Raw genomic sequence first — 26406 nt, forward strand, 5'->3', positions numbered from 1 at the left:
CAAGGCCGATTTGCAAGTAGAAATCGTGTTGGCTGCAAAGCCTTGTCCATGAAGGTGAATGAAGAAGGACATGCAAAAATCTATAGTGATTTTCGAGGGGTTCTTTGCCTTGACGAAGGAGACCCATTTCCTCCAAGACGATTCGTATTGCCTTCTCGTGGATTCGGTCTTGTATTCCTCGAGGAAGTCTAGACTCTTCTTCGAAATCCCAAACCTTTTCTTAGTGGCTAGGGTGAGAAAATCATGAGATGAAGGTCCTTGATTTTCGATGATGAAGCGAAGACAGTCGACTTCTGTATTTGCTGGGAGAGAACTGGGTCCGGGAGGGGGATCAGCGTTGGCTGCATCTCCAGGATCAAGGGGTACCAGTTGCTGCGGGGCCACTTGGGAGCCACTAGAGCTGCTGTCCCTTTGAAGGTTCTCAATTTGGAGAGGACTTTCAGCAGAAGATTGGTGGGAGGGAACAGGTAAATCTTGGCCCATCTGTTCCAATCCAAGGTCATGGCGTCCACCGCTTCCGCTTTGGGGTCCTCGTACGGGGCTACATATCGAGGAAGTTGATGGTTGTCGCTCGTTGCGAAGAGGTCGATCTGGAGTTCTGGGACTCGGTGAGAGATGAAGGCGAATGATCTTGCGTCTAGAGACCATTCCGACTCTATCGGGTTTATCCGAGATAGAGCGTCCGCTGTCACATTGCGGAATCCTTGTAGGTGAACTGCAGACAGGTGCCATTTCTTCCTTTCTGCCAGACGGAAGATTGTCAGGAGCACCTGATTTATCTTGGGCGATCTTGAGCCCTGGCGATTGAGACAACGCACTACCACAGAGCTGTCCAGGGTCAGGCGAATGTGTATCGACGGGGGCGGGGAGAGTTTCTTCAGCGTCAGAAGAACCGCCATGGCCTCCAAGATGTTGATGTGAAACGTCTTGAATAGGGGAGACCAAGTGCCTTGAGCCTGTTTTTGGTGGGAGTGACCTCCCCAACCCTCCAACGAAGCGTCCGTATGGATGTTAAGAGATGGAGGTGGGTGTTGGAGAGGAAGGGACCTTTTTAGGGCCCTCGCTTCTGACCACGGCTTTAGAAGAAGTCGAAGTCTGCTTGGGAGCCGTCTCTTGAGGTCTCTTCGAGCGATGGATGCGGAACGTCTCCAGACTCCCGCTGCATCCTTTAGCTGTGCACGAAGCACTGGGTTTGTGATCGAGGCGAACTGTAGAGAGCCTAGAACTTGTTCCTGCTGGCGTCTTGAGATCCGTTTGGATTTTAACAGTCGCTTGACAGACCCTGCTATTTCCTTCCTTTTCTTTGCTGGAATGGAAAGGCGGTGTGACTGAAGATTCCAGTGGATGCCTAACCATTGGAACTTCTGAGCTGGAGATAGGCGAGACTTTTTCGCGTGTATCTGGAATCCCAGGTGTTCGAGAAACTGGGTAACTTTTCTGCAGGATTCTATACAATCCTCGGGCGAGGGCGCCCACACTAGCCAGTCGTCGAGGTAGGCCATCACCTGGACGTTTCGGATGCGGAGCTGTTGTACTACTGCGTCCGCTAGCTTTGTGAATATCCGAGGGGCCACGTTGAGTCCGAAGGGCATGGCCCGGAAGGCATAGCTTTTCCGTTGGAGTCGGAATCCAAGGTAGGAGGAAGCGTGATGGTTCATTGGTATGTGCCAGAATGCGTCCGCCAGGTCTATCGAGACCGTGAAAGACCCTCGAGGCAGGAGGGTTCTGATCTGTTGAAGAGTCAGCATCTTGAACTTGTTGTTCGATATGAATACGTTGAGGGGGGATAAGTCCAGAATGACTCTGAGTCTGTCTGAGTCTTTCTTGGGGACACAAACAGTCTCCCTTGGAACCTTGTGGACTTCACCCTTCTTATCACCTTCTTGTTCAAGAGGTCTAGCACATATTCTTCCAGGAGGGGGGTTGAACGTTGGAAGAATTGCTGGAAGGTTGGGGGTGGTTGCGCCAAGCTCCAGCCTAGACCTTTCTTGATGATGCTGTGTGCCCAGGATTCGAAGGTCCAACGATCCTGGAAGTGGCGGAGTCTTCCTCCCACCGGAAGCACTTCATTGCTTCTGGGGTCCCGAGGACTTGCTGCCTCGGCCGCTAGCTCCCTGTCCTCCTCTGCCTCTGGAGGGCCGGCGAGAGGAATCTCTGCCGGAACCCCTGCCTGAGCTTCTACCTTTGGGACGAAAGGTAGTGGAGTGCTGCTCGAAGGCGGGGTTGAAGGCCGGTGATGAGGACAAAACCGGCTGTGGGACCAACTGAAAGGTCTGTGGCGGCTGAGCGGCCACTTGGGGAGTAGCGGGTGCCGGAAACTGACGTCTGTGCTGACATTGCTGGGGTCTATGCTTCGACTGCTTCCTCTTAGGCTGAGGACCGTCATCCTGAGAGGGCTTTCTCTTCCTAGACATGCCCCATTTGTTGAGAAGGTTCCTGTTCTCAGATGCGGCCTTGTCTGTGATCTCTTTCACTAGATCAGACGGGAAGAGGTACTTGCCCCAGATGTTGGAGGAAATCAGTTTCCGGGGTTCGTGTCTGACAGTGGCACTGGAGAACACGAATTCTCTGCAGGCTCTACGAGCTCGCATGAAGTGGTACAGATCCTTGACTAAGGTTGCCATATGAGATTTGGCAAGGACCATGTAATGGTCAGGGACTCTGGTGTCGCCAGCCATTACGTCCATCTGGACCTGGAGAGTGAGAGATGTTGCCAGCCTCTCCTTCGTTTCCTGTTCCCTACGAAGGAGGTGATCGTTTAGCTTGGGGAGGTCCTCATTAAACTGACGTCCAGCAACGTCAGGATCTAGTTTGCCCACCACGAAGGTGTGTTGCACATCCTTCCAGTGTTTGGTGTCGGGCGGGGTGACTGCGGAGAAAGGTCTGCATTCCTCCAATGCAGGGCAGGATTTCCCTTCTTCTACAGCCTTAAAGCAGGCAGCGAAGGCCTTTTCCGTGAAGGGTATCACCACTTCATCGGCGCAACGTAGGTGAGGTACTTCTTGCTCAGAGCCGGAAGTCCAGAGCAGGTATGCCGTAGGTAGAGGAGTCGTGGTGGAGGACGTAGATGGGAGAGACACTTCCGTCGGTGTAGGAGTAGGAGGGGGGATGGAGGGAGGGGCATCCTCCTTATCGGACTCGGTATACACCACCCGGTCCTCTTCTTCATCATCCTCCCCTTCACCCTGGGCCATAAGGGTTTTCTCGGTGTCCTCCGAGATCTCTGACATGCGTTCATCATGTTCTGAATCCAGGTGATAATCATTCATGGACTGAGCCATGACAACATCAGGTTCCACTGTAATCTGGACTACGGGGATCTGTTCGACTGGGACCAATGAGTCTGGAGAGGCCTTTGGGAACAGCAAAGACCTCATTTCTTCTGTGGCTAGGTATGGTCCAGTGGCGTTCTTCTGAAAGCCACGTACCCACTTGCGTAGGTTGTCCCGAGCAGTGTCCCGAATCTCCGCTGAGGGAGAATCATAGAATGCTTTCTGTAAGCATTCTTGGCAGACCGAACAGGTGGTGGGGCCCCAGTATTTGAGATCCCCTCTCTTGTGAGCACAAGGGGCGTGTGTCCTACACGCCGTGTGTCCATAGAAGTGTGGCCGACGGACCGCGCAGAAGTCGTGGTCACACCTGACGTACTCCTCCTGTAAAGGAAAGAGACGATGAGTATTGTAGAGTCATAATATGGCTCGTATATAAAGTTAATTATTAACAGGTTAATATTAACTTAAATTAATTGTGATGCACAGAAGGGTGGGTGAAAGGAGACAGACGCATGCCTCGTGTAACCCGCCCGGCTGGTTGCCGTAGCATCGGACAGTCCCAGGTGGCCGTAGGCCTCCATGGAAGGTGTCTTGATAATGGGAATTCCATCTAGAATAACCATATTATAGACTGGGCTTGAAATCTTATCAAGAAAGTCTGGGGATCATGAGATCCTAGTAAGGTTCCGGCAACCAGACGTGCCAATTACACGTAGCGTGCTGGAAAGATGAAACACGCAAGAAGACAGAGTGAAAACTGAACAAAATGTACGATTCCGTACCAGTTTGTCTGCGTTAACAAGCCGTCTAGGTGCGGTTTTTAGGAGCTATCGCTAGTAAAGATAGCTGAGAGAAGGGGTGCAAGGCATCTTGCCGCCTCCGGACGGGTCCGGCATACCCCCGGCACGCCGGAAGCCGCTCGAGCAGAGTTTCTGGCATTCAAGAATGATCATTCTATGGTCAAAAGAAGCCAGGGTGGCGGCAGCCGGTAGCGGCGGCCGCCGGCAAGGAGCGGCGGTTCCGGCAGCCGGAGGCAGTCGGAGGGTGACAGGGGTAAGGATAAAGGAGCATAGCCGGGGCCGGGGGCCGGCTGCTAGTGCCGGCACTCCGGGAGGGGTCGGCAGTGTGCCGAGGCTATGAGGGAATGGAGAGGCCACGGCGGTAAGCCGGCGGCCGGCGGCGATCCCCCGGCACTCGGGGGAAGGCGGCAAGGATAAGGAAGTCACCCGTAGCGGCGGTGATGCCGGGGTAGAGGCGGCAAGGGACAAGCACCAAAGATGGAGGTGGGATGGCAAGGCTGTACTAGCCTAGTCAAGACACCTCTGGAAAAGGTACCACCATGATAGAGGTGAATCTATCATCCTAAGCAGGGGCCGCAATGGCCGGGGGCTAAGGCAGTCCAAGAGAGGACAGGGTGTACCCAAAGAAGGGGTGGAGACTCTTCATGTCGACCAAATGATAACTGACTCCATAGCACTATGGAGGGTCTATGTATCAGAGCGGACAACACTGGGAGCACCACGGGGTCCAGCACTCCAGCCTAGGGTGGAGTGTAGGACAGGGGACATATGAAGCCTAACCTACTGGTAGGTTAGGCTAGGCAAGAGATAGGTTGGGGGGGGGGAAAGGGTCTTCTTATAAGAAAGGATGGGTTATGCACCAGAGCGGCCACCTAGGAAGGGAGATGCTCACCCTAACCTATAGTAGGTGGACCAACTGAAAAACGGTGCACGCGTATATTTCAGCAAGGTACATAAACCAGCCCTCCCAACCTAACCTGGATTAGGGTTGTTAGACCCTAATCAAGGAAGGGAGAAGACGTATCGCAAGGAAAAGGTCAAGGACCGATTCAGCTTAAAGGAGGTGATCCTACCTTTAAGGTCCGCAACACTAAGGGAGGGGTCATTCCCTTAGGTGGGGAGGCGATACAGTACTCTGAGGAGTCTTGTCCTATCACATGTAATAGGGTACAAGATTACCAGAGGGAAGCCCTAGGGCTAGGGATGAAGAGAGCATATAGGGGTCCTATCATAAGGTTAGGTTAGCAAGGCACTCAAGATAACCTACCCCCTATATGGTCCCTGAAGGCGAAAAACACTTGCATCACTGTCAATGGTATTGTAAAATAATGCCAGAATCTTCATAACTAACACTAGGATCACTGAAATATCATGCATTAACACTGGTATAGGCTCACTGGCCTAGGGGCTAATCAAAGCCTACTGGTATGGGGTCAGCGAAGACCCAAACTAATGCGTCAAAAACACGATATAAAGTTCCTAGCTATGAAGACTAAATAACTAATAGCACTGATTAGTGATTTATATACCGGTAAGGCTGTTGCGGCTAACTAAATAAGGTATGCAAGCAACAGCAGCGTCATAAAATGGCGCTGCCCGGTTTGGCAAAGCTCTGCCACAAATATGCAAATATCTCGAAAAGTAAGATTTACTTTAAGGTCAGAGCTTATTTAAACAATACTTAAACCTTTGTACTCAACTTTCCAGAAGAAGATGAAGCTGAAGGTTGAGACATGGCAAGGATGCAAGCAGATAAAGTCGCACAAAGGGAAAAACACGTCCATTGAAGCGAGCTACTAGTAAAGGAATGAGGATGGACGTGACGTCATCAAAAGCAATGGCGTCCGTCTGTTTACATCGCGAGTACCGATATCGCCACATCTAGATTGGCTGCGGCTCAGCTCCCAGCCACTCCCTGTCCGCCATATTGAAGAGTTAACTCTGAATGGGTGCAGATAGCTATGTGGCATGTCTATGCATGCGTGTCCCCTGTTGATACACGATGTCTTAAGGGGAAACCCTTAAGATACTCGCTCCAGAAGTTAGAATTCTGTGATAACCTGTGGTTTAATTCTCTGGGAAAATCCTAGTAGTGATTACCCAAGGAAGCTACCAAAAAGGAACCTTCCATCAGGACGCCATGGCTTGAGCCCAAAAATATATATATGTATATATACATATGTATATATATATATATATATATATATATATATATATATATATATATATATATATATATATATATATATATGTATATATATATATATATATATATATATATATATATATATGTATATATATATATATGTATATACGTATATATATATATATATATATATATATATATATATATATATATATATATATATATATATATATATATATATATGTATATATATATATGTATATATATATATATGTATATATATATATATATATATATATATATATATATATATATATATATATATATATATATATATGTATATATGTATATATATATATATATATATATATATATATATATATATATATATATATATATATATATATATATATATAAAGTATATTTGAATCATAGTAGTTCCATGAATATTTTTTACTTAACATACTATACTGTACTTACAATTTGAATTTTTACTATATATCAACTGCAAATGTTTTATATAAAAAACATATTGACTCGTGAATACTTTTTGAACAGAAATTTAAATCCTATTTTATTTACATTAAACTTTTTTATCATTCTGCTTTTCATATATTCAAGTAATTGATGGTCAGTACTTGAAAATCTCAAGTATCTTCCCATCCATATAAATCCTCGTAATAAGATATGCTACTGTGACCATTGCTGTATTTTCATCATTTTTTCAATCTTCTTCAAAATCTAATTTTAAAATCCTTAACCTGTTACTAGTTTTCAATTTACATTTACAATGCAAGTTAAAAAGCCAAAACCTCAAATTTGTAACTAAGAAACAAATATACTTTTTGAAACTTTATTTACTGACAAAACTTAATTACAAAAAATAAGAATTGTCAAGACAGAGACGGGTGTAGGTTACTGTAAGTCGATGTGAACAAGACGGGAGATTTTTCACTTTGCATTTGTTGAAATAAGTGTGTTCTCTCATTTATGATTTTCACTTGTATTTTACAACCTTAAAAATCAAGGATTATATGTTTTAGGGTTGATATGATCCGAAAACTGAGGACTTGAAAAAAAAAAAGTTCCATATAGCATTACTGCGTGCAGACTACCGGTACATGAGCTACTTGCACGCTGTACTGCACGTTTTTCACACGTGCTAGTAAACTGAAACGGTTTTGAATTTTTATCTTATCACTCGCTCTTCCATGCACTGTTAATAGACCAACCTGTGTTATCATGCTAGCACAAGCTTTATCACGTTTGAATGTTTGTGACGTTCTTCCTCGGAAGTCGCTGTATACAAACTCGATGGTTGTTTAAATAAAGTTTAGTTGCATTCACCTCTCCTCTGTTATCACATAGTGGCGCCTCGCACCACACCATAAACCGTAATGTTTCTCATGTAAACAGTAGTATTGTCTCATTCTTTGATCTATCCAGGCACAAAAGCACTTAATATTTCATATTGTTGACATAATAAAACGAATGAGTAAAACAAATATTTCGTGTTAATAACATGAAACAAATATAAAAACAATTGATAATTTTGATTAATACAATCGTCTCATCGAGGCTTTTCTATTCAATTGTTGTAAAGTGTGAATTTTTTTCTTTTTTCCATCTCTTGATCACTATCATTGCCACATCCACAAACAGTAATTTCACCTTCGGCACCATCATTAATCACTTGGAAAGAGAATGACTGCATGAACCCCAAATAAAAGTTGGCCCACCTTTTATTGCTCTTTAAATGCGGTAACCTAGAATTTTCTCTCTCTCTCTCTCTCTCTCTCTCTCTCTCTCTCTCTCTCTCTCTCTCTCTCTCTCTCTCTCTCTCTCTCTCTCTCTCTCTCTCTCCTTATTATTCTTTTTTGCTTAATTTTGAAATTTTTACCTTTTTATTTGATCATTTATACTTTTTTTTTTAATATAGATACTACAAAATGTGTTAATTTGAACTATTATTATTATTATTATTATTATTATTATTATTATTATTATTATTATTATTATTATTATTATTATTATTACTAATCTCTCTCTCTCTCTCTCTCTCTCTCTCTGACAAAGGGAAGATGATTATGTGCATATTCCAATATGATCATCATCATCATCTCCCCCTGCGCCTATTGACGAAAAGGACCTCGGTTAGATTTCGCCAGTCGTCTCTATCTTGAGCTTTTAATTCAATACCTCTACAAACATCATTTCTAACTTGGCGTTTCTTAGTCCTCAGCCATGTAGGCCTGGGTCTTCCAACTGTTCTAGTGTCTTGTGGATCCATGTTGAACGTTTGGTGAACTAATCCCTCTTGGGAGTATTGTTAGAGAAAAACTAATTAGCATTGCAATTTTTCATAACAAAATTATTCAAAGCATCAAAGATAATTAATGAAAATCGCTGATTAAGCCAATTTTTAAAATGAATTGTTCCCAAGATACTCCTCTTCAGGATACCAGAATTTTTTTTTTTTCAAATTCTATTTGGGAATTCCGTTTTAGAGATGGAAAAATTTTATTTAAAGTTTTAGATAAATTAAAGTTTTAAAACAAGTAATCTACTTTAGCGCATCAAGACATTCAGTTTTAGCTTGTAGGAGAATTTGATTCTATGCCCAGAAAAGATTCAGTTTTAGAATTTCAAAGCATTTGCGGAATATCAAAACAAAAACAATTACTTACGGGGATTAATGACTTTGTTTAAGGATATTATTATTATTATTATTATTATTATTTTTATTATTATTATTATTATTATTGTGTTTGTTGTTATTATTATTATTATTATTATTATTATTATTATTATTATTATTATTATTATTATTATTAGCTAAACTACAACCCTAGTTGCAAAAGCAGGATGCTATAAGCCCAAGGGTTCCAACAGTTTTATGATGTCAATTTAGGATGTCAAGAGATGCAATTTCCATGTTACTATTAGTAGTACTACTAGCTGCTGGCCGTCAACTTTTTTCGGAATGTAAAGACATTTTTGGGCTCAGGCCCTGTCGTCCTGATGGAAGTTCCTAAAGGGTAGCTTCCTAGGGTATATTTGACTACATTGATATTCCCAGAGAATTTTACCTTAAGGTATCCAGAATTCTAACTCCTGGAGCGAATATCCCTAAATAAATCTAACAGGGATATCGCATAATATCAAAGAACGTATTCTTGACACGCCACATAGCTATCTTCACCCCGAACAGTATTAACGCTTCGAGGGGTTACAGTGACAAGAATCTAAAAACGAGAAGGAAAAGAGGGCCGTTCATAAGGTATCTCTCCTATTCCGTTTCCAGTGTTTTCCCTTGTGATCTCTCGTAATTTTGGATATTATTCAACATTATGATGCTTTCTCCGGCCCCTTTCTGCCCCTGGAAAATTGAGTATTATCTTTACTATGTATAAATGTAAGCTCTTGTCGTTTTAAATTAAAACAATAGTGATATTAACGTAAACAAGAGCTGTTGCCTACCGAAGGCATCCTGGTTGCTGTCGCTTGCTATGCATGGGTCATTTAGTTAGCTAGAGCGACGTTCCCGGTTTTTATGCTTTAATAAATCTAGCTATTTAGCTCCTCTAGGAATTCTATATGATGCCATTAGTTTTCAGTTCGGCGATTTAGGTAACCGATCTTGCCCTTCGCCAGGCTTAGTAGCCTAGGCGTCTGGCCCTAGTACTTTCAAGCATGATATAAGTTTTCCGAGTGTTATTTTATTGAAGCTATAGGCAAATATTTTATACATGTAAGATATTGTTGAATTTTCTTCTCCAAGATTGTATACGAGAGTGTTTCGGTGATTTAGGTAATCGATTCTCACCGCACCTAGGCTAGTAGCCTATGGGGCTTTAGAATACTTTCGCACACATCCCCGGTTGTTCTTTTTTCCTCCGGAGACTAAGTTCAATCCCTTTCTCCCTCTGAGTAAGCCTTAGGTTTAATCCTAGTGGTTCTATCTGAATAATATTCAGATATAACTATACTAGGATATGTCTGTCCTGACCCGCTAACCAGAGTAACTGGTTTTTGGGTTTGAGGCAGAACATCAGAGTTCTAGTCTGTAGTCATCGTCTTCCTAGCATAGAGAATGAGTTTCCTTTGCTAGGTTAGGTGCAGACACAGGAGGCTTTGCTTCCCCAGCCCACATCTGAAGGATTCTGTACGAGATGATTCCTTCTTCTAATGGGCTAGTAGACTGTCCTGTGTTGTTTTTCTCGGGCTGGAGAATGAGTTTTCTCCGTTGCTTGGCGAAATAGCTACACCTAACTTTGTTCTGGTATGGAGGAGGATAGCAAGTTTTGCCAACCTTCCTCCCTAATAGACAAACTCTAGGTTAGGAGGAGCTTTCCTAACTGCTGGGTGTGTCTCATACTAGAACGAAGTTTACAGGACCCTTATCCCGTTCCCCCTCTCTTTTTTAGTGATGGCTTAGCCATCACATCTCTTGGTCGCAGTCCTACTTCTGTACCTAGAGTAGGTTAGGATGGGGGACCAGCTCAGCTCTCTGCTGGCCGGCAGAGTGAACCCCAGACCTCCCTTGGTCTCCCTTCCGTGTCTGCCGGTAGAGCCCGGCAGGCTATGGATATATAGGAAGCCTGAATGCTACATTCTCCGCTTCCATATGTTCATTCTTTCTGGATGAAGGTTGTATGGTAATGCCACCTTATAACCTTACATCCTTACTGTTTCTCCTGCTAGTGTATAGTACTCCTAGCCCAGCTGCCGGCTTAAACGGCCGGCAGCCGGGTAGGTGGAGGTTCTCTGGTTCGTAGTCACTGCCGGCCGGCATGGGTATCGCTACCTTTGCCTGCCGGCAGTAGAAACACATCCCGAGATCTGCCGGCCACTAGGATTAGGGGCCGGCAGTCGGGTGCTAGTGTTTTCAGTTGCCGGCCGGCACACATTTGCGAACCAGTGACCTGCCGCCTATTAGTTAAATTTAGCATACCTTTGAACTATACAGGGGTAAATGCTGGCCGGCACATACCGGCCGGCACGTGCTGGCGCGATGTACAGTAGTTACTATATTTGTGGTGTAGTACACACTGCATTAATAAAACTACAGTGCAGAGTTTGTTGTAACACTAAAGTTCTTCCAACATAGCTAATGTTATCTTGTACAACCTTTTGTTGAGACCGTACAATATATAGAAAGTGAGTTCTTTCTGTATTCATTCTATCCCTTATATTAAAATTTTTTTTCAAGGTGTGAGCTACACCTTAACTTTCCACTTAAGAAAATATATAAGGTAATCTAGAACAAGAATTAACCTTAGTTTTGATATCTTGGGAAGTTACAGCAATTGGCTGGGCAGGAAATACAAGTATATGCCTTTCCTTCTTTCCTTTCTAGCTTTACTGTATAAGCTACATGTAATAATAATGAGTGAAAAGCCTTCACTTGATACTCATGGATTTTCTTCTCTTTACAGGAGGACCATCCGAAGTGCAGGAGTATGTTCTGCAATGTCCGCAGCAAGAACTTCTTTGAACATGAGTTTTGCAGGAGGCACGCAGCATGCGCAGCCTCCAAAGGTGATCTCCGGTATTAGGACCCTCAGGTATGTATCATATGTTCTAACTTGATTACCGAGGCATTTGACACCCCTAAGTCGGCGAGTCAAGGGATGCTGCTAGGGAAAAGTTGCCAACCTGGGTGAGGGGTTTTCAGAAAAATACTTCAGGCCCCTACCTTCCAAATGAGAAGATGAGGGCCTACCTTTTCCCTAAGGCATCGGCTGATGCAGTCGTTCCTCAGCCTCAGGAGGAGATACCAACTGTCCAGAATCCGGTAGATTCTGAAGTCTCGGCCGCCCTTCAAGGCATCCAATTGGACGATAGGATGTCAGAAGTGTCGGATTATACAGAGAAGGACCTTCTGGGAGAAGGTCAGGAGGATGAGCTGACCCAGGCTCCAGAAATAGAAGAGGAACAAATCGACGAGGTGTCGGTTACATCGGTTCCGGCCCCGGAATCTGTTCCCTCTACCTCGTCTGCTATCCCAGGTGATCTGGGCAGGACTTTCTTCTATTGTTGAGATGATTCAACCAATATAAAAGAAGAATGATGAAAAAGAAGCTGCGATGGAACTGTAGATACGTAGACTCGCAGCATCACGTGGGCCCCAGAAGCGACTCAACGTGAAGGATCTTCCTTTGTGCTCGGATACCAATCCTTGGAGGTATGCCGAACACATGCCAATGACAACCGGGAAGATTGTTATATCGGAGAAGTTGGGCTGAATTCCCCTGGAAGATGTGGAATTTTGGCATAACGCAGACTCTTACCCGGACTGCTATGTCCGTCTTAGGAAGGAGCCAGCCTCAAAGGAGGAGATGGAGCCGAAGGAGGTCATAGTCCTTGACCATAATAAAGCACAGGCATTACTAGCGAGCTCGGTGAAAGAGAGGGGCTTCACGAACTCAAAGGTGCCAGCCTTGAGTAAGAAGCTTCCCTCCTTTGTGGCCTCTCCAACCAGAGCCTTTCCCTTCATGGAAAAGGGATATAAGGCAGCCTTGAAGGCGGCGGAGGCAGGGAAACCATGCCCCTCCTTGGAGGAATGCAAGCCGTTATCCCTGACCTTACCCTTGGACCAAAAAGACTGGAAGGACGTCCACCTTACCTTCTCAGTTGGGAAGCTGGAAGCTGATATTGTCGAAGGTCAGTTTAGTGAGGAACTTCCAAAGCTGTCGGAGTTTCTCTTGCGCAGAGAGCAAGAGACGAAAGAAAGACTTGCGGCATCGATGTCGTTGCAAATGACATTGGAAACGATGGCAAGTGACCCCAAGAACCAGGACATGTTCATGGTAGTGGCCAAAACCCATCTGGCCACAGTTACGAAGGATCTCTATAGCTTTATTAAAGCTAGGAGAGCCTGTAGAGAGTTCATGTTCACCTCGGCTGCGGTGAGGCACGAACCGAGGAAGCTGTTCTCCTCTTGCATCTGGGGTAAGGTCCTCTTTCCCAACGAAGTGGTTAAAGAGGTAATAGACAAGGCCGCCACGAAGAATAGGGACCTTCTCAAAAAGTGGGGCTTAAATCTTAAGAGAAAGTCTTCTCCGGATGAGGGTCCCCAACCCAAGAAGAAGACAAAAAGGCCTAGGCTATCCTCTCGGCCGGCTAAGCCCTACCGACAGCAACAACAGCAACTTCCTGTGACCACGGTGCCTCAGATAGTGCCACAACCTCCAACCATGTACCAGTTGGTACCTCAACAAGTGGCGACACAGTCGCCTGTTTTTAACCCAGCTTTTGAAAGGCAGACTTCTTCCTTTCGGTCAAAAGCTAGAGAAACGGCCAGAGGTTCTTCTAGATGCCCTTCAAGGGGAAGGGGATTCAGGGGAGGACGCGGTCAAGGAGGCAAGGCCTCAGGTCCACAACAGCAGAAGTGAGATGCTTCCAGTAGGAGGGAGACTACATCTATTTAGGGATCATTGGACCTTCGATCCCTGGGCCCACAGCCTAATAAAGAATAGACTAGGTTGGAGCTGGAGCAGTCCTCCACCTCAATTTCCTCAGTTCTTCCAACACTCTACCCCCATTCTGGAAGAATATGTCCGAGAACTCTTAGAGAAAAGAGTAATCTGAAAAGTTAAGTCCATCAAGTTCCAAGGAAGGCTGTTTTGTGTTCCAAAGAAGGACTCAGAAAAACTCAGAGTCATTCTGGACTTGTCACCACTCAACAAGTTCATAGTGAACTACAAGTTCAGGATGCTCACACTTCAACACATAAGGACCCTACTGACCAAAAGGGCATATACCGTCTCTATAGACTTGTCTGACGCTTATTGGCATGTTCCAAATAATCGTCACCTCCCCTCCTACCTAGGCTTCAAGTTACAAAGAAGACTTTACGCCTATAGAGCCATGCCATTCGGGCTGAACATAGGCCCAAGGATTTTCACGAAGCTTGCGAACGCAGCCGTCCATCAATTACGCCTAAAGGGGATCCAAGTAGTGGCCTACTTGGACGACTGGCTGGTGTGGGCAGCATCCAGGACAGAATGCATGCAAGCCTCCAAGATAGTGATCCAGTTCCTGGAACATCTGGGATTCAAGATCAACATCAAAAAAGTCTCGACCTTCTCCAGCTTAAAACTTTCAGTGGTTGGGAATCCACTGGAATTTGGAGTCACGTCGACTTTCCATTCCTGGGAAGAAGAGGAAATAAATAGCAGGATCTGTCAAGAGACTATTGAAATCCAAACGGATATCAAGACGCGAACAGGAGAGAGTGCTGGACACTACAGTTTGCTTTGAAAACAGATCCAGTGCTAAGAGCACAGCTAAAGGACGCAACAGGAGTCTGGAGAAAATACGCATCAAACGCGCGAAGAGATCTAATGAGACCACTACCGACTCGACTGCGAACGCTTCTCAAGCCGTGGTCCAAAGCCAAGCAACTGAAGAAATCAATACTTCTTCAACCTCCTCCCCCGTCAGTTACTATCCACACAGACGCTTCAAAGGAAAGCTGGGGAGGCCACTCTCACCAGAAGAGAGTCAAAGGAGCTTGGTCCAATCTTTTCAAGTCATTTCACATCAACTTTCTAGAAGCCATGGCAGTACTTCTGACACTAAAGAAAGTATCTCCTCGCCACTCGACCCACAAAAGATTGGTTCTAGACAGCGAGGTGATAGTGAGATGCCTGAATCGACAAGGGTCAAGGTCGCCTCAAATCAACCAAGTGATGTTGGCCATATTCCATTTGGCGGAAAGGAAGAAATGGCACCTGTCAGCAGTTCACATTCAAGGGTTCCGCAGCGTGACAGCGGACGTTCTATCCAGGTTTGCACCAATAGAGTCAGAATGGTCCCTAGACGCAGGATCGTTCTCCTTCATCTTGAGTCAAGTCCCGGAACTGCAGATAGACCTCTTTGCGACGAAAGACAACAAGAAAATACATCGTTATGTGTCCCCATACGAGGATTCGCTAGCGGAAGCAGTGGACGCTATGTCCCTAGACTGGAACAGATGGTCCAGGATTCACCTGTTCCCTCCGCACAACCTCCTTTTGAAGGTCCTCGACAAACTGAGATCCTTCAAAGGGAAAACGGCAATATTGGCCCACAAATGGCCAAACAGCGTGTGGTTCCCTCTGGCATTGGAACTACGACTGAAGTTTGTACCACTACCGGATCCAACCCTGTCTCAGTGAGTACAGAAGTCGACTGTCTTGGCTTCATCACAGAAAACCCGGAACCTGCATCTCGTGATTTTCTCTCCTTAGCGATGAGAAAAAGATTCGGGGTATCAAAAGACAGTATAGACTTTTTGGAGGAAACCAGAAGACAATATGAGGCATCATGAAGAAGCGGGTGTCCTTTGTCAAGGCGAAGAAACCAAAAAGAAATCTCGACAGATTTCCGTTTATCATTCTTCATTCACCTTCATGAGTGGGTTTAGCAGCCAACACAATATCAATGTGCAAGTCTGCCTTGACAAGACCGATACTATATGCCTTTCAGGTCGACCTTCCTACGACGTTCTTAATGAATTCCGAAGGCCCGTGCTAAGCTTAGTCCTTCAGCGCCTCCAAGTCCCATTTCATGGTCACTAGATAAGATTCTTCATTTTTCCTAAATAATGAACAATGGGGAGTGCGCTTAGAAGGATTTGACTCAAAAAGTCATATTTCTGTTTGCACTCGCTTTGGGGGCCAGAGTTAGTGAAATAGTGGCTCTCTCTTGGAGGGAGAACCGAATCTATTTCCAGACCCAACGTTTCTTACCAAGAACGAGCTACCCACCAACAGGTGGGGTCCCTAGAGAATCTGCCCTCTGAAGGAAGATTCATCTCTGGCCAGTGGAGTGCCTAAAGGTCTATCTTCATAGAACTTCACACTTTAAGGGAGGACAGCTGTTCAGAGGAGAAACCTCGGGTTCAAATTTATCTGTGAAACAACTAAGGGCGAAACTCACCTATGTTATTCGCAGAGCGGATCCAGACAGTACACCCGCAAGTCATGATCCGAGGAAAGTTGCCTCTTCCATAAAATTTCCTTAATTACATGGACTTTGAAAATCTTCGTTCGTACACCAGCTGGTAGTCATCCAAGGTGTTCTTTATGCACTATGCGAAGCAAGTGAAGCAACTCAAGAGGTCTATGGTAGCAGCAGGTAGAATTCTTAAACCTTCTGTTTAAATCTGCGAGGAACAATGAAATTAATTTGGAACGATTAATTAAGAGGGTGGGTGTGTAGTCACAGACTGTTACTACACACTGAGTGATAGGCCACTAACATGCCCTTACGAACTGTTCCATTGACTTTGGTAAACTAAAAGCATAATACGGACACTTGTGCCAAACGTTTCTTACGCTAGTGTAAATAAACAGTAATACAGACTGTATCAATATTATTAATAATTCGATTAAAGTGGCAAATCTGTTTCCTTTTAGACGAAACAATATTTTCTGTTTACTGTTTTCTTTATGCTTTAATGGATATCGTCCACATTTTATAAATTTTGTAAATGTTGACTGATAAATATGTTTATTAAATTTTTAATAAACTAGTTCATATTCTTATTCGCCCACACTCCTTTTATTAGAAATTTAATGAGCATTAAGTTTAAAATATGGATAATTTTAACATGGAATGTCTTTTAAGATTGTTCCCTTCTTCAAGCAAAAATCCACTCGCTTTAATCCTTCCTTAGAAAGGATTAACGTTGTATCCTAAGGGGATGGTGGTAGAGATGCAAAATTTGTTCCTGTATGGATACAACTTTTTTCCGATAGTTTAATAAGAGTAGACACACTGGGGGAGATGTCAGGAATTCATACTGACATTGGTGACTCTTATAAAAACTTTGCTTTATAATGTATAGGGCGAGACCACTATACAAGCTTGTCTTTTTGTCATCCATAGTTAATATGTACTCCTTGTGACTATTTCCAGAGTCTAGTACGACTCTTCCCTGTAGGGGATAGGAAGCACTAACATAGTTCATGCTTAGATGAAATGATGTATGACGGTAACATCATAGGTTTCTAGGTCTAGACGGACCAGGAAAATACTTTCTTGAGGGTACGGCACCGGTTGAGAATCCACAGATACAGTAATGCTCTGGTAAACTTCCATCAGGACGACATGGCCTGAGCCCAAAAAACGGATTTTTAAGCGAAGCGAAAAATCTATTTTTGGGTGAGGTAGCCATGTCGTCCTGATGGACCCGCCCTTCCTTTTATTGTAAAAAGGGCTTATTGACCCCTCCCTATAATACAGTATCTGTAGCACCTCGTGTATCGCTACAAGAAATAAAGATGGCGCTGCCGTCTTTGTCAGATACACACTGGAAACGGAATAGGAGAGATACCTTATGAACGGCCCTCTTTTCATTCTCGTTTTTAGATTCTTGTCACTGTAACCCCTCGAAGCGTTAATACTGTTCGGGGTGAAGATAGCTATGTGACGTGTCAAGAATACGTCCTCTGATATTATGCGATATCCCTGTTAGATTTATTTAGGGATATTCGCTCCAGGAGTTAAAATTCTGGATACTTTAAGGTAAAATTCTCTGGGAATATCACTGTAGTCAAATATACCCTAGGAAGCTACCCTTTAGGAACTTCCATCTGGACGACATGGCTACCTCACCCAAAAATAGAATTTTCGCTTCGCTCAAAATCTGTTTTATTTTTAAGCCGCCAAGACAAAGCTGTCACAATCACATAATTGGTCACTGACAAAGCAACTAATTTAAGAATTGAAACCTTAAAATTCAGGGCGACATAGCATTGCATTACATATTTAAGAGAATGAATTTCAGTCTTGCATCGATCTTCAAATTCCATTAATAAATAGAGATATTGACTTTTACTTGAAGTTATACAAATACGGAACCCACCTTGAATAACGTCTAATTATTTAGATATGCACACACTCACACACACATTCAATCCTTCCCACTCCTCCCCCTTTCCTAACCACAACCCGTTAGTTCGGAAATTTTTGGGAATGTGGGGTTTCAGTGTACCTCTCAAGGATGCTTCTCTCTCCAGGGTATGACTGCTCCCTCTCCTCATGAGCGTCACAGATAAGAGTATTATTATTATTATTATTATTATTATTATTATTATTATTATTATTATCATCATATATATACACACATACTCATATATATATATATATGTATATATATGTGTATATATGTGTATATATATGTATATATATGCATACATATATATGTATATGCATCTATATATATATATATATATATATATATATATATATATATATATATATATATATATATATATATATATATATATATATATATATATATATATATATATATACAGTATATATTCCTATGTGTATATATGTATATAAGTCACATGGCATATCGATTTATTCCGTGGAAAGCGGAGTTTTGATATACATATTTATTGCTGAGCTTTCGGAAAATCTATTTTCAACATCAGAGTCTAAAATAGAATAGATTGTATAAGTTAAAACATAGTATGATAAATATTTAAAAAAGAAAATTCAAAATGAACGCACTAAAACTATTTGAAATAAAATGAAAATAAAAAACTATAAAATCTATCTAAATACACAATAAAAGATCAAAGCGCCAGCGGTATAAACTCACATAAATTAGAATTAAACACAAGTTAGTTCATACGTTGCCCGGCCCAAGTTTGGTTTCAGCCTGTGTTTAAATTTTCTGTTTTAAATATTTATCATACTATGTTGTATCTTATACAATGTATTCTATTTTAGGCTCTGAGGATGGAAATAGATTTTCCGAAAGCTCAGCAATAAACATGTAGATTATAACTCTGGTAATATTCTTCATATGTATATACAGTATATAAATATATATGCATATATATATATATATATATATATATATATATATATATATATATATATATATATATATATATATATATATATATATATATATATGTATGTATATATATTATATATATAAATATACATATATAATATATCTATATACATATAATATATATATATATATATATATATATATATATATATATATATATATAATATGTATATATATTTATTCTAATAATATATATATATATATATATATATATATATATATATATATATATATATATAATATATATACATATATTATATTCATTATATTATATATATATATATATATATATATATATATATATATATATATATATATATATATATATATATATATATATATATATATATATATATATATATATTGCCAGACATTGCTCTCTATTGTATAGGAGAGATTACTTGTGATTTAACCCATGCTACCTATACGGAATAATCTTAACGATTTTTTTATTCATTTTCTATTAATAACATTTAATCTATTTTTGCTTGTACACCAACTTTGATATAGTCATGTATTATGTTGCATTAAATATTTAATTCCTGTTCATCACTGATCGGAGAAAATTCAACAATATCTTACATGCATAAAATATTTGCCTATAGCTTCAATAACATAACACTCGGAAAACTTATATCATGCATGAAAGTACTAGGGCCAGACGCCTAGGCTACTAAGCCTCGCGAAGGGCAAGATCGTTTACCTAAATCGCCGAACTGAAAACTAACGGCATCATATAAGAATTCCTAGAGGAGCTAAATAGCTAGAGTTATTAAAGCATAAAAACCGGGAACGTCGCTCTGGCTAACTAAATGACCCATGCATAGCGAGCGACAGCATCCAGGATGCCTCCGGTAGGCAACAGCTCATGTTTACGTTAATATCACTTTTGTTTTAATTTAAAACGACAAGAGCTTACACCTATACAAAGTAAAGATAATACTCAACTTTCCAGAGGCAGAAGGGGCCGGAAAAAGCATCAAAATGTTGAATAATATCCAAAATTACGAGAGATCACAAGTGAAAACACTGAGTAGTAGAGCTACACGAAAAGGAATAAAGATGGTGTTGCCGTCTTCGTCAGATACACACTGGAAACGGAATAGGAGAGATACCTTATGAACGGCCCTCTTTTCATTTTCGTTTTTAGATTCTTGTCACTGTAACCCCTCGAAGCGTTAATACTGTTCGGGGTGAAGATAGCTATGTGGCGTGTCAAGAATACGTCCTCTGATATTATGCGATATCCCTGTTAAATTTATTTAGGGATATTCACTCCAGGAGTTAGAATTCTGGATACCTTAAGGTAAAATTCTCTGGGAATATCACTGTAGTCAAATATACCCCAGGAAGCTACCCTTTAGGAACTTCCATCTGGACGACATGGCTACCTCACCCAAAAATAGAATTTTCGCTTCGCTCAAAATCTATTTTATTTTTAAGCCGCCAAGACAAAGCTGTCACAATCACATAATTGGTCACTGACAAAGCAACCAATTTAAAAATTGAAACCTTAAAATTCAGGGCGACATAGCATTGCATTACAGATTTAAGAGATTGAATTTCAGTCTTGCATCTAACTTCAAATTCCGTTAATAAATAGAGATATTGACTTTTACTTGAAGTTATACAAATACGGAACCCACCTTAAATAACGTCTAATTATTTAGGTATGCACACACTCACACACACATTCAATCCTTCCCACCCCTCCCCCTTTCCTAACTGAAACCCGTTAGTTCGGAAATTTTTGGGAATGTGGGATTTCAGTGTACCTCTCAAGGATGCTTCTCTCTCCAGGGTATGATTGCTCCCTCTCTTCATGAGCGTGACAGATAAGAGTATTATTATTATTATTATTATTATTATTATTATATATATATATATATACACAAGCATTTATATGTATATATATGTGTATATATATGTGTATATATGTGTATATATATGTATATATATGTATATATATATATGTATATATATATATATATATATATATATATATATATATATATATATATATATATATATATGTGTGTGTGTGTGTGTGTGTGTATATATATATGCCTATGTGTATATATGTATATAAATCACATGGACTATCGATTTATTTCGTGGAAAGCGGAGTTTCAATATGAGTAATAGTACCAGAGTTATAATCTACATGTTTATTGCTGAGCTTTCGGAAAATCTATTTTCATCATCAGAGTCTAAAATAGAATAGATTGTATAAGTTGAAACATAGTATGATAAATATTTGAAATAGAAAATTCAAAATGAACGCACTAAAACTTTATGAAATAAAATGAAAATAAAAAACTATAAAATCTATCTAAATACACAATAAAAGATCAAAGCGCCAGCGGTATAAACTCACATAAATTAGAATTAAACACAAGTTAGTTCATACGTTGCCCGGCCTAAGTTTGGTTTCAGCCTGTGTTTAAATTTTCTGTTTTAAATATTTATCATACTATGTTGTATCTTATACAATGTATTCTATTTTAGGCTCTGATGATGGAAATAGATTTTCCGAAAGCTCAGCAATAAACATGTAGATTATAACTCTGGTAATATTCTTCATATGTATATACAGTATATAAATATATATGCATATATATATATATATATATATATATATATATATATATATATATATATATATATATATATATATATTATATATATACATATATAATATATCTATATACATATAATATATATAGAATATATATATATATATATATATATATATATATATATATATATATATATATATATATATATATATATATATATATATATATATATATATATATATATATTCTAATAATATATATATATATATATATATATATATTATATATATTATATCATATATATTATATTATATATATATATATATATATATATATATATATATATATATATATATATATATTATATATATATATTGCCAGACATTGCTCTCTATTGTATAAGAGAGATTACTTGTGATTTAACCCATGCTACCTATACGGAATAATCTTAACGATTTTTTTTATCCATTTTCTATTAATAACATTTAATCTATTTTTGCTTGTACACCAACTTTGATATAGTCATGTATTATGTTGCATTGAATATTTAATTCCTGTTCATTACTGCTCGGCCAATATCCTTTTTACTTCGATGGTATTGTGACGGCGCCGAGTAAGGTTGTGAACTCAAAGGCAGGATGGAAACGACTGAGTTATATTATTGTAAAACATTCTCCTTATATACAAAACCTCAAGGCAACAGGACATAACAAGTTCACAAGACAGACAATATTACAGAGGAAAAACCAGACATGAATTTTCATGTTCGTTTTAGTGCGAGGGAAGAGCGAAGATACAAGCATAATATATACAAAAGGAATTATGTACAATTGTGTGAAACATGGTTGGTACATGGCTCCCCCCCTAAAAATGACATACTGTACATGTTAAATAGGGCGCCCTGACCTAGAGAGGCGAACTGTAGGCGGGTCATCTGGCAGAAGATAAGCAGGTTTTAGACGATCAATGGAGACCCAGTCTTCTTTGCCCCGAATGTTTAGGAGGAATGCTTTCGGACTGCGTCGGATCACAAGGAAAGGGCCCGTGTAAGGGGGCGTTAGTGGTGGCTTGCTGGTGTCGTTGCGCAGGAAGACGTGCGTTGCAGAGTGCAAGTCCGTTGGTATTTGATGCTTCCCTGGGGGCTTGTAAGTCTGGCGGCACGGAGTAAATTTTCCCACGACGTGACGTATGCGCTGGAGATCGTCGGAGGAGGTTGTAGAAGGAAAAAATTCGGCAGGGACGACCAACGGGTCGCCATACACCATTTCGGCTGCCGAGACGTCGAGGGCGTCTTTAGGAGTGGTCCTTAGTCCCAGGAGGACCCAGGGAAGCTGAGTAAACCAGTTGCAATCCTTGCAGCGGGACATCAAAGCTGCTTTGAGGGTGCGATGAAAACGTTCAACCATTCCATTGGCAGCGGGGTTGTAGGCCGTTGTCTGATGTAGGGTGATGCCCAGGAGATTCGCTAATGACGTCCACAATTGAGAGGTGAAAGTGGTTCCCCTGTCAGAAGTAATATGCTCAGGGATACCGAATCTTGAAATCCATCCAGAGAGTAAGGCAGATGTACATGAGGCGGACGTTGCAGTTTCCATGGGAATGGCTTCAGGACAACGAGTGGAGCGGTCGATGACGGTAAACAGGTAACGATGTCCTTGTGATGTGGGTAGGGGGCCTACAACGTCGACGTGAATGTGTGCGAAACGACACTGAGGTTGAGGAAAGGTGCCCACTCCTGAATCCGTGTGTCGATGTACTTTGGAAGTTTGGCAAGAAGTACAGGCGCGGACCCAATCCTTAGCATCCTTAGAAATGCCGTGCCAAATGAACCTTGCCTTCAGCAGCTGTGCAGTAGAACGGCACAAGGGATGTGAAAGGCCGTGAATGAAATCAAACACCTGTCGGCGCATGGGAGCAGGAATCCAAGGTCGCGGTCTACCAGTACTGACGTCACAGAGGAGGGTGGTTTTGGAGTCTTCGGGGGGAAAGTCTTCCCAACGGAGGGACGTGCAGGATGTCCTACAAGCTTGATACTCTGGATCCTGTCGTTGGGCTTCAGCCAGGGCGTTGTAATCCAATCCCAGCTGAACGGCAGCCAACGTGTTTCTTTACAGGGCATCGGCAACCGGATTCATTTTCCCAGGGACGTATTGGAGGGTGCAATTGTATTCAGCCACGGCGGAGAGATGTCGGCGTTGACGGGCGGACCAGGCGTCAGACTGTCGAGTGAAGGCGTGCACCAGAGGCATGTGGTCTGTGCGAATGATGAAGGGCGTACCTTCTAAGAAATGGCGAAAGTGACGGACAGCCAAGTACACCGCCAGCAATTCTCGATCGAAGGTAGAATAACCCGATTCTGCCTTGGGCAGTTTTCTGCTGAAGAAGGCCAATGGGTGGGGCGAGCCTTTGACCACCTGCTCGAGTATTGCACCAATAGCGACGTCGCTGGCATCGGTGGAGAGAAGGAGAGGGGCGTGTGGGATAGGAAAAGTGAGAGCCGCAGCAGTTGATAGTGCCTTCTTTGCATTGCAGAAGGCTGCTTCTTGAAGCGGACCCCACTTCAGGTCCTTCTGCTTGCCCTTGAGGGAGGCGTAGAGGGGAACAAGAGTGGCGGCAATGGCTGGCAGAAAACGGTGATAATAGTTGATCATGCCCAAGAATTCCTGCAGAGCTTTGACGGTCAAGGGCACGGGGAAGTTCTGAACGGCTGCTACCTTCTCAGGGAGGGGGTGGACACCTTCAGGAGTGATGCGGTGCCCTAAGAACGATACTTCGTTGGCGCCAAAGGTACAATTGTCGTACCGGACTACAAGGCCATTTTGTTGCAGGCGGTCGAGCACGATGCGCAGGTGACGGAGGTGTTCCTCTTTTGAGGAGGAGAACACAAGTATGTCGTCCACATAACATACACAGAAAGGGAGGTCCCCTAAGATGCCATCCATGAGACGTTGAAACGTTGCCCCAGCATTACGAAGGCCAAAACAGGAGTAATTGAAGGTGTATGTACCAAACGGAGTGGTGATGGCGGTCTTGGGGATGTCTTCTGGGTTCATAGGCACCTGATAATACCGCTCCAGGAGGTCGAGCGTAGAGAAAACCTTCGCTTCGTGCAGGTAGGAGGTCATATCGGCAATGTTTGGGAGGGGGTAGTGATCCGGTTCTGTTTGCATGTTCAGGCGCCTGTAATCCCCGCACGGACGGAGGGAGCCGTCTTTCTTCAGAACGATGTGTAAGGGCGACGACCATGGGCTGGAGGCCTTTTGGCAAAGGCCCATTTTCTCCATTTCGGCGAACGTCTATTTGGCGGCTGCCAATCGTTCCGGTGCCAGACGTCTGAATTTTGCGAAGACTGGGGGTCCCGTCGTCTTGATATTGTGATAAATACCGTGCTTGGCAGGAACCGTGGGCGTTTGGCGAAGTTCTGGACGGAAAACTTCCGGGTACGACGTGAGGAGGTGGGCGTAGGCATCCGTGGGTGCGATGATGTGGAGAGCGAGGTTAGAGGGGGCGGGTTGAAGAGGTGTCGACAAGTACAAGTCTGCGTTGACCAATCGTCAGTGGGCGACATCGACCAGAAGGTGGAAATGAGAGAGGAAATCCGCACCGAGGATTGGCATTGTGATGTCAGCAACGAGAAACTTCATATTGAATTTACCGTTTCCGAATGATAATGTGAGGTTCTCGTAACCGTAGGTGGGTATCGCAGATCTGTTGGCAGCTACTAAGTGGACGTCGGCAGATGTAGACAGACTACGTCGTGGCTTGAAGAGTTTCCTTGGCAAAAGAGAACGACAAGCACCCGTGTCTACCAAAAATCGCACGCCCGTTCCTGCATCCTGTAAAAAGAAAAGATTAGAAACATGGAAGGCCACCGCCACAAGTGATGGCCTACTTACACGTTTTTTGGCCACTGACAATCCTTGGCACATTTCTTCGCGGTTGCCCCGAATCTGAAGTGGTAGTAGCAAAACTGCGGCGGATGGGAGGTAGTAAGTGGCTGTAGAAGTCGTTCGTTGGGGCGCGAGCGATTGGTGGGTGGTGGGCGGCTTTGTCGCCGCTTCGGCACGTCACGGGGTAGGCGTGTATGTCCTACGGCATTCATGTCAGCTTCGGTCGACGTTGAATAGGCATCCTCGTCGTCAGGGGTGGAGGCGTTGATGTAGCTCTTGAAGTGGCTGTCCATAAGGGCGTCGGCTTTGGTCATCAAGTCCTTAATGGGTAAACTATCGACATCGGGTATGGCAGCGCGTACAGGTTCGGGTAAACGGCGTATCCAAAGGGCACGAAGTAGGTTTACCTTACGAGGAGAGCCGTCTGCGGCAGGTTGAAGGCGAGCGATACTGGTCATTTCCCTGAGGGCAAGCGAAGCCCTTTGGTCCGCCAACGGTTGTTGCGAGAGCTGCGAGAGCTGAAAAAGCTTTGCTATACGGGCGGCTGGCGACGGCGAGTACTGCTGCAGAAGGTATGTTTTGAGGGCATCATACGCTATTGGGGTGTCTCCTTGTTCATAAAGGCAGTCGGATATTTCTGGGAAGGTGTCCTCGGGTATCGCCGCGAGAACATAATCCGCTTTGGTGGTTGAGCGAGTCACACCCCTGATGCGGAAGTGGACTTCTGCGCGTTGAAACCAAGCAAACGCCTCTACGGTAGCGAACGGTGAAAGTTTCAATGGGGCGGCTGCATCGCCAACTGCTGTAGTAGAGTCCGTCTCCGTCATAGTACCAACGATGGAGGGGCGAGGGAG

The sequence above is a fragment of the Palaemon carinicauda genome, chromosome 18, assembly GCF_036898095.1.
Source record: "Palaemon carinicauda isolate YSFRI2023 chromosome 18, ASM3689809v2, whole genome shotgun sequence".
Classification (NCBI taxonomy): Eukaryota; Metazoa; Arthropoda; class Malacostraca; order Decapoda; family Palaemonidae; genus Palaemon; species Palaemon carinicauda.